Source organism: Gymnoscopelus microlampas (assembly GCF_963454915.1).
Source record: "Gymnoscopelus microlampas genome assembly, chromosome: 10".
In the NCBI taxonomy this organism is placed as follows: domain Eukaryota; kingdom Metazoa; phylum Chordata; class Actinopteri; order Myctophiformes; family Myctophidae; genus Gymnoscopelus; species Gymnoscopelus microlampas.
The window spans coordinates 21,517,607-21,527,427 of record NC_139947.1 but is presented as its reverse complement, the minus strand read 5'-3'; positions in this window follow the sequence as shown (position 1 = coordinate 21,527,427).

The window sequence follows — 9,821 nt, the reverse complement described above, 5'->3', positions numbered from 1 at the left end:
GCCCTCCTATCTCTATGTGGGTGTGTGCCCACTCGATGTGCTTTCAGGGTGCTGTCAAACAAACACACCCTAAGTGTTGCTAGGATGACACCAGCACCATGCCAGCAGTCATATGATGAGTCCAAGGCTCGGCTCCTGGCTGACAAACCTGCAGCCTCTGCCCACTCTTATGCCTACAAGCCCCCAATAACAACTTACACCAGTGGTTCTCAATTTTTTTCATGTCAAGCACCCCCAAATTCATATGTATTTGGCCACGGATCCCCCCATTGAAAATATCTTTGCACTAGGGACCCTACAAGATTGGTGTTGTTAAAGTGTATTTTTTTTAAACGGCAGATCTACAAGCTCACACGCTTGTAGATCATGAATACATGAGCTATTTTCAAATAGTTGATATAGGGTTGTTGATGTGGTTAAACTGATTTTGATGCTATGCTAACTAATTTAGCTGGGGACCCCCTGGAACCCCCTTAAGGACCCCTGATGGTTCCCGAACCCCACTTTGAGAACCACTGACTTACAATAATGAAAGATGACACTAAAATAATGATGTGTTGATGCACAATGAAATACATTAGTGTATGTGTTTACACATGTCTATATTGTCATTATTCACTGTATGCTCAGCAAAGTCACAATTAAAAACATATGATATGTTGTGGTGCTAATTTAACTGTAGCTGTGTAGTAGGTACAATGTGTAAAAAATAACATTATATGAGGGAGTTACACATCTAATAATATTGAGTCATAATCCATTCACAAATATGCAATGAAAGTATATCCAGATGGACATATCTGTTTGGTACAAAACTTGCTACCAACACGGCACTGTTTAAGGGGGACTTTTTATCCAACAGCGCCCTCTTGTGGAAACCTGACAGGGGAGACACGTGCCTTGCTTGCCTGCTAGGCTACCTCTACAATGCTGCATGCTCTATTTGTTTGTTGGACTCAGCTCCTTACTTTGGTATTTTAGTATAAAAGTACCAATTAAACTGCTAAATATATTTATAGTTCATATAGTTTCTTTTATATTTTTTTATATATTCATTTTGCTAAAGGTTCCATTGCCAAAATCAGGCCTTTTTTTATTAATATTTTTTATCCATAGGCCTACTGTATATCTTCCATAGCAGTGCCCTCCCACCCCACAAGTCTGGATTCATAGAACCTTAAAAAGATATCTTTGAAGAAAGTTAACCTTGAAACAATATCAGTGGAAGTGATGTGTGTGTATGAGCAAAATGTAGAATTTATACTTCATACTTTTATTTTGTATTTTGTACAAGGACATATATTTAGCCATAGTTACTGTGAAACTTACAAACACAACAATGCAAACGTCTTATTAACCATTTTGTTTCCTACAGCTTCACATGCAGGCAAAAAGCGTAATTGTGCATTTTAATATGCAAATGAGACAAGACCATTGACTCCAACAAAAAATACAAATGAGAATGCTAAGTCTGGAAAAACAGCATGCTTCTTTTTTTTTTTAATTTATAATTTTTATCCCACGATTTTGTAACCCACATTTTTTCACCCAGTGCCAATTGCCTATGTAATCCTGGGCACTACCTACCCTCTGCCAGCCTAGGGAGAGCCCAAGCTGAAGCTCATGCCTCCTTCTATGCATGAGGAGCAAGCAGGCCGCTTCTTATCACCCGACAGGGGGGAGTTTCCCTGGTTGGACATAGCGCGTGGAAGGAACACGTTATTCCAACCAGTTCCCTTCTCCTCCATCAGGCGCCCCGGCTGACCAGGGGGAGGCAGTATAGTGACCAGGATTACTACATGTTTTTGTGAGGGTATTAACTACCCTAGGAGACACGGGGAGAACATGCAAACTCCACACAGAGTAGGCCCTTTCGCCAACCCCACCTAGGGTTGCTTCTAAATAATTTATGAATAAGTGAAAAAATAAATACAGCCAACCATTATTGACAAATGAAAAGGTGACAACACAATAGATTAAATAAACGCCACCACGAGTCTTGTGGTTCGAATCCACTGAGGTGCATCCGAACACTGTTAGTCATGTTTGGAGGAGAGAAGCCGGGCTGGGGGGGGGGGTGCAGTTACATGAGGGGGATGGAGCCAGGCAACAGGTCAGGTTTGTCCCCAGCACAGGGCCTGCCCACCCCGGGCACAGGGCTTTCATCTCCCCCGTGGAGGCGCCCGATCATGGAGCCCAGAGTGCCATAACTACGTACGCCGGGCTCCACCTGGGCTGACACACAGAGGCCGGGCCCGTCGGAGCGTGGTTGAGGAGAGGTCTGGTTCAACATAGGGGACGGTTGAGGAATGGGGGTGGGGGTGTTCTCACCGTGGCTCTGCACCGTCATGGACGACTGGGTAAAAACAACAGAGAGTCAGGAAGGAGAGGATTTCAGACGTGAGGCTTTCTGGTGGATGCCTTGACACTAATATATAACAGCTCTTCTCAAACCTTTTAATATCAAGGACCCATAGTTTGGTATTTATTAGGCTATGGACCATAACTCTGAGAGTGAACACATTTATGGGTCCATTTGGTTCCATTTGTACACTCTCAGAGTTACTGACATGTAAAGGTCCATTTGATTGGGGACCCCCTGGAACCCCCTCAAGGACCCCTATAGGGGACCCCACTTTGAGAACCACTGTTATATTAGATTAGGATATGATGATGATATGTAATATTAGATTATGATATGTTATTATGCTATTTTAAATGTTGATATAATGTAATATTAGATGTGATGTAGCAATAGATTGTATGACGATGATCATAGGTAACATTAGATGATGATATGATGATGATAATAATAATGATGATAATAATACGTAATATTGAATGATGACATGGTAAATATGTAAATATATATCATATATGTAAATGATGATTTGTGATACGTAATATTACATGATGATCATACGCAATAGTAGATGATATGATGATGATGATGATAATATTTATAATGTATAATAGACGTGAGGATAATATGTAATATTAGAGCTAAGACGTCATAGTGAAAAACACTGTTTCCTAGACAGCATAGTCACAGAAACACACAGGCACATTTTACAATTGAACCATTTAGTGACCCGAGCAAGATCGGAGTAAGAGACCTGACTTAAAATGTTATGGTATGAATCCATCAATCAGCTGAAAGCATGGGAACTGCAGCACCCAAAAAATACATGAAAAAACAAGCCAACAAAAAGGTATGCTACATTTTGATTCATCGCCACATCATGTATGTGCAGTGTATTCAACTTACATTGGCCATGGATGCATCGCTAGCTGTCACTCTCTTTTTTTTCTTGGCCAAGTTGGGGTTCCAGTGACACACCAGACTGTCGTTCTGGACGCTGTAGTTCTTATGGCCGATAAGCCAGTACGTGTTCATCTTCCCTTTACCCTGGCACGCAGAGCAAAGAGACATGGACTGATTAGAATCGATAGAGAGATGATAAAACTCTACAACAGTGGGTCACTCTCAACTGGTTTGGCTCAGTGGCCTCAATAAATGAACACAGTCTTCATATAAACATGTTGTTCATGACCCTGTCGGAGTCTATCATGACCAACTCCAAGATTTAGACCTCTCGAGGAACACTAGGCTAAAAGGTTGGTCATTGTGAGGATGGTCACTTCATTTTGGATTTGGGAAAGAATGAGAAAGAGAGAGATTTTTTTTAACACATTTACATGGTAACAAACCCCTTAAAGGCATACTTCATGCCCAAAATGACTTTGTTTCCCCCTATCATATACTCACCCTGGGAAGTCTTGAATTCATGGAAGATTATTTAGCTTTTCTTGCATTCCTTAAAGGTGAATCAAGAATCCAAAAACGGGTTAGGGAAAATACTTGATGAACTGAAGAAAATAGGGGTCCAAGATTAACAACAGAAAAACTATGATAAAAATATATACACAGACAAGACGCACAGGTGTCATGTGTCCAACTGTATCCTCAATATTTCTGTTATGCTGCATTTTCTCGCAAACTTTACTATTTAAAACACTTCCGGTGTCTCATTCACAAACGAGGAGCATGCGTGGGCTTGCACACAGGGTTTAACATGAGCTGAGTTCATACAATCACCCAGGCGCACAGTGTTTTAACTGGTAATATTTGAGCGAAAATGTTGTGTTTTGGACGTACTGAGGACACAGACTGGATGTAAGAGCCATAACGAGCTTAGGTCATGATGACCTGGTTTTGCCTTGACCTTAATTGTGTCAAGTTACTGCAGCTGTGTGTAATGCCTTAACGATTATGTGCAGCAGTGTACTGTTGATTGAATGCTTGTTTGGTGCTCTTTTGTTTGACCATTAGTCTTTTGCTGTGCTGTTTTAGTTGTGTCAGAAGAAGCTAAAGTTGAAGCTGAGAGCACACATTGTTTTTACCACTACCAATACAAGAACCACTTGCTGTATACCTTTTATTTTTTGCTTTATTACCAGTAAAGTCTCTAAAGAAACGGATACAAAGTGCGTCGTGCGTCGAATTACTTATGTGCTCACCTTTTTATGAAGATATACTTTCAAGGAAATATACGACTCTACATTTAGTAAAAACAATTGCTCATTGGATTGACTGGAAGATTAAAGGAGATCATTGGATTCTAGGAAATCTACCAGACAATTGTTGGATACTCTTGGACATTATTTTTGGACAATTTCATTATTGGACATTTCTTGGACTATATCTTTTTGGACAATTTCTTCAACACAACCAATGAAAGACTTTTTTGGAATACAAGAGCAACTTCAAAAAAGGTAAAAAGAAAGAAGAAAAAAAAGGAACATTTCTGATAACCTGCCCAGCCTCTGAGGTTACTCCATTCAAGCTACTCTGTGATTTCTCTGTGTGCAAACTTAAAGCCATGGAAGACTCTGCGTGTTCAGAAATTGTTATGCATCTGGTCTGAAGAGAAGAAGTGTTAAAGTAATACTTTTTGTTCATTTGCATAACATTTGCGCACTGTTTTTCTGACATGATGGCTGAAGATAAAGAGAACATTGACACTGTAGAAATGGAATCTAAAAGAATTAGTAAGCCAACTGAGAAAGCTTTGGAGGATAAACTGTATAGGCTCATTGGAGCCAGAAGAGGAAAATTATCCCAGATAACTGGTAAAATAAAGGAAGTTGAAAGTTTGATGAGTGATGCTGTCAATCTGCACACAGTGCAAGGATTGGTGAACTATGACTTAAACACTTTTCTTGCTGAGTTTGGAGAGCTCAGTAGGCAGATAGGAGATCTTTTGCCTGAAGAAGAAAAAGATGCAGATGTAAGAAACTGGTTGGATCCTAGGATGCTGACTATCGATCAGTTTAAAGACAAAGCTAAACAATGGGTGAATGCTCTGTGTGAAAGCGAGTCAGATCAAGAACATCAAGCATGTGAAGAGGAAAAGGAAGAAGAGGAGGAGGATGATATAGGTCCTGATGATAGTGCATCACAAATGACAATTGGTCGTAAAAAGGGTTCAGTTGTTGACCGCACTTCTGTCTTGTCCACTCGGTCATCAGTTCGAGCTGTTGAAGAAGCAAATCTAGCTGTATTAGTTGAACGTGCCTCAGCTTTACAGGAGAAACAGAAGCTGGAGTTGGAGGTAGCACGTATGAAAGCACAGCTAGAACAGCTGAACTTAGAGGCAGAAATTGCTGAAAAAAGAGCTCATGTAAGAGTACTAAGGGAGCATGAAGGAGGGGATGGCATGAACAGTTATGTCCGCTCACATTTGGCAGAGAGAGCCCAAACAAAGGAAGAAAATAAAAGTCATGTCCGCTCACATCTGTCAGGTGGAACTCGAGTGAAAAATGAGCCAATAAGCCATCCAACCACTAACATAGCTGTAACTAAAAGCAAGGTTACATACAAATCACCACAAGGCCAAGGGCCGCAGGTTGTGAGGCCAAGGCAGACAGACACCAATGACAGGCAACAGCTTGATAGAAACAGTGATGGCATTCTTCAAGTAATGGAAAAGCAAAATGCAATCACAGAACTGCTAGTTAAGCAGCAGTCACAGGCTCAGCTTCCAGTTAAAGAGGTTGCAGTGTTTAAAGGTAATCCCCTTACCTATAGATCGTTTATCAGAGCTTTCGAACAAGCCATTGAACAGAGAACTGATAATGATGAGGACAATTTATATTACCTGCAACAGTACACTGCAGGAGAACCACAAGAACTTGTGCGTAGTTGCGAACACATGCCACCGCATAGAGGATTCAAGGAAGCAAAACGACTGCTTGAGAGACATTATGGAGATGAGTTGATGATTGCTAGCGCTTACATTGACAAGGCTTTGAAGTGGCCACAAATTAAATCCGAAGACGGAAAAGCACTAAACACTTATGCTTTATTCTTGACTGGCTGCCGTAACACAATGGAAGATGTGGCGTTTATGGAGGAAATGGATAATCCCACAAATATGAGGATGGTGGTATCTAAATTGCCATACAAAATGAGGGAAAGATGGCGTGATGCAGCTTTCCAAATCAAGGAAAGAAGAGGACACAGAGCAAGATTTGCTGATCTTGTCATGTATATCGAGCGTCAAGCAAAAGTTGCTATGGATCCGCTCTTTGGAGACCTCCAAGATAGTCGCACATCTACAGCAGCGAAAAGCCAGGACAAAGGAAAACCTGACAAAAGTGGAGTGAAAGGAAGCAGCTTTGCAACCAATGTGTCTGTGGAACAGAAAAAGCCAGATGCAACAGCAAAGCAAGCTAATCCATCTAAAACAGCCAACGCCTTCGAGACCCCATGTCTTTTCTGTCAAAAGAATCATACAATGGAGTCTTGCGGCAAAATTAAAGGGCTAGCACACAAAGAACGAGTTGAATTCATAAAGTCGAAGGGGCTTTGCTTTGGGTGTTTAACACAAGGCCATCTTAGCAAAACCTGCAAGAAGAGGATGGAGTGCAAACAGTGCTCAGGTAAACACCCAGACATTCTTCATCAAGAGAGAGAAACCACTAAAAACACAAACGTGTCAACAAGTGCTAACAGCACTCTGAATGGAGAAGTCACAGGCACTCAAAACTCTGTTCCACAGGAAATAGTTGGCTACACTGGGGGGGGAGACACCGAGTGTATGTTATCAATTGTGCCAGTGAAAGTGAAATCCCGTAGCAGTGGAAAGTCTGTAGACACATATGCTTTTATGGACCCCGGCAGTACTGCCACGTTCTGCACAGAGGAGCTCAGAAATAAGCTGAACTTAAAAGGGAAGCTGACTCAGATCTCATTGAGTACAATGGGCCAAGATAAACCAGATGGACCGAAGCTGGTTGACAGTTACAAGATCTCTGACCTGGAGGTTTGTGGCCTGGAGGAGAGTACGTATCTTCAGTTACCTAAAGTCTACACACACAACAGCATCCCAGTTCAGAGAGAAAACATACCCAGTCAACAACATCTGCAAAAATGGCCTTACCTGAGTGAAGTATGCTTACCACACATTGACGCAGATGTGGGCCTTCTCATAGGAGCCGACAATCCAAAGGCAATGGAGCCGTGGCACATTATTAATAGTCGAGATGAAGGGCCCTATGCTGTTAAGACTGTACTGGGCTGGATGGTGTGTGGATCTGCGAAGAACGAGAACGAACATTCCAAAGATACAGCTCACTACAACATCAACCGAATCTCAGTGTTGGAAATAGAGCAGTTGCTGGTGCAGCAGTATAACGCAGACTTTCAAGAGCGTCATTACGATGACAAGGAAGAGATGTCTCAGGAAGACAAACAGTTTATGATGTCAGTGCAAAAGACCACAAGATGTGTGGATGGGCATTACTGTGTTGGGCTTCCGCTGAGAGATAAAGAAGCCAAAATGCCAAACAACCGATGTGTGGCAGAACACCGAGCTGCTAGCCTGGGAAAAAAACTGAGAAGAAATGAAGTGTTTCTTGACGACTACAAAGACTTCATGAGAAGCATAATTGATAAAGGTTATGCAGTTGAAGTTCCTCAAGAACAACTTGATCGTGATGACAACAGGGTCTGGTATGTCCCACACCACGGGGTGTATCACCCGAAGAAAAAGAAAATGCGTGTGGTCTTTGACTGCACAGCTTCCTTCCAGAATGTGTCGCTGAACGGTCAGTTGATGCAAGGACCTGACCTCACCAATACACTCATTGGTGCCTTAATGAGGTTTCGTGAAGAACCAATTGCGATGATGGCAGACATTGAATCAATGTTCTACCAAGTGAGAGTTCCGGAAACGGATGCCGATTTGCTGCGCTTCTTGTGGTGGCCAGAAGGTGACCTAGACGCAAGGATGAAAGAGTATAGGATGGCGGTGCACCTCTTTGGAGCGACATCATCTCCTAGCGTTGCATCCTATGCATTACGAAGAACAGCAGAAGATAGACGAGAAACTGCAGACACACAAGCTGTGGAAACAGTTCTGCACAACTTCTATGTAGACGATTGTTTAAAATCTGTGGCTACAGAAGACGAAGCAGTTGTCTTGGTGCAGAACCTTCGAGACTTGTGCGCGCAGGGAGGTTTTAACCTCACGAAATGGGTAAGCAATAGCAGAAAGGTGTTGTCATCCATACCTGCAGAGCACAGAGCCAGCGAGCTAAAAGACCTCGATCTCACTCATGATGCTCTACCCACTGAACGGGCCCTTGGGGTACAGTGGTGCATCGAAGATGATACGTTTACGTACAGTATCAAGCAGCATGACAAGCCATTGACCAGAAAAGGTATGCTTTCTGTTGTAAACTCCATCTATGATCCTCTTGGATTTCTGGCACCATTTGTACTTCCTGCCAAGCTTCTCCTGAGGGACCTGTGCAAAGACAAGCTAGAGTGGGATGAAGAAATCAGCAGCTTGCAAGCTGAGCAGTGGTGTAAGTGGCTTGAAGATCTCACTAACCTCTCTGACTTCACCATAAGCAGATGTGTTAAACCTGCCGACTTTGGAAACACAGTAGAAGCACGATTGCACCACTTTTCCGATTCAAGTGAGGATGCCTATGGTACAACATCTTACCTTGTCCTGACAAATGAGCAAGGCAGAACTCATTGTTCCTTGGTGATGGGGAAGTCCAGAGTATCCCCACTCAAACAGATCACCATCCCAAGACTTGAGTTAACCGCAGCTGTTGTTGCTGTGAAAGTGGACAAGATGCTGCGAGAAGAACTACAAATCCCACTTCAGCAGTCTACTTTCTGGACTGACAGTACAACAGTTCTCAAGTACATAGACAGTGAGACAGCTCGCTACAAAACCTTTGTGGCAAACAGGGTTGCTCTGATATGAGAGGCTACCAAACCATCGCAATGGAGGTACGTCAGAACATCACAGAATCCTGCTGATCAGGTCACCAGAGGAATGAACGCCAAGAGCTTGATACAAAGTGAAACATGGCTGAACGGGCCACAGTTTCTGCTGCAGCCAGAAAGTGAATGGCCACAGAGACCAGACAATGTGACTCAAAGTCTGCAAAATGATCCAGATGTCAAGAACATCACAGTGAATACCATCACAGCTGAAGAGAAGCCTGACCCTGTGAACAGCTTGCTTCAGTGCTATTCAAGTTGGGACCGACTCAAAAGAGCGGTAGCTTGGATTTTGAGAGTCAAAGAAACGTTGATCCACCTGAAAGACAAAAGGAAAGAGTTAAAAAACTCAATAATTCAGTTGGAAAAAGATCCAGAGAAACAGAAGGTGCTTATCCAACAGCGCATGGAAAAGTACAAGAAATGGACAAAGCTGAAAAGAGATTTCATGACTGGAGATGTAGTGCTGGTGGTTGACAGTTCAGCCCCACGAAGCACCTGAATAATGGGAAGA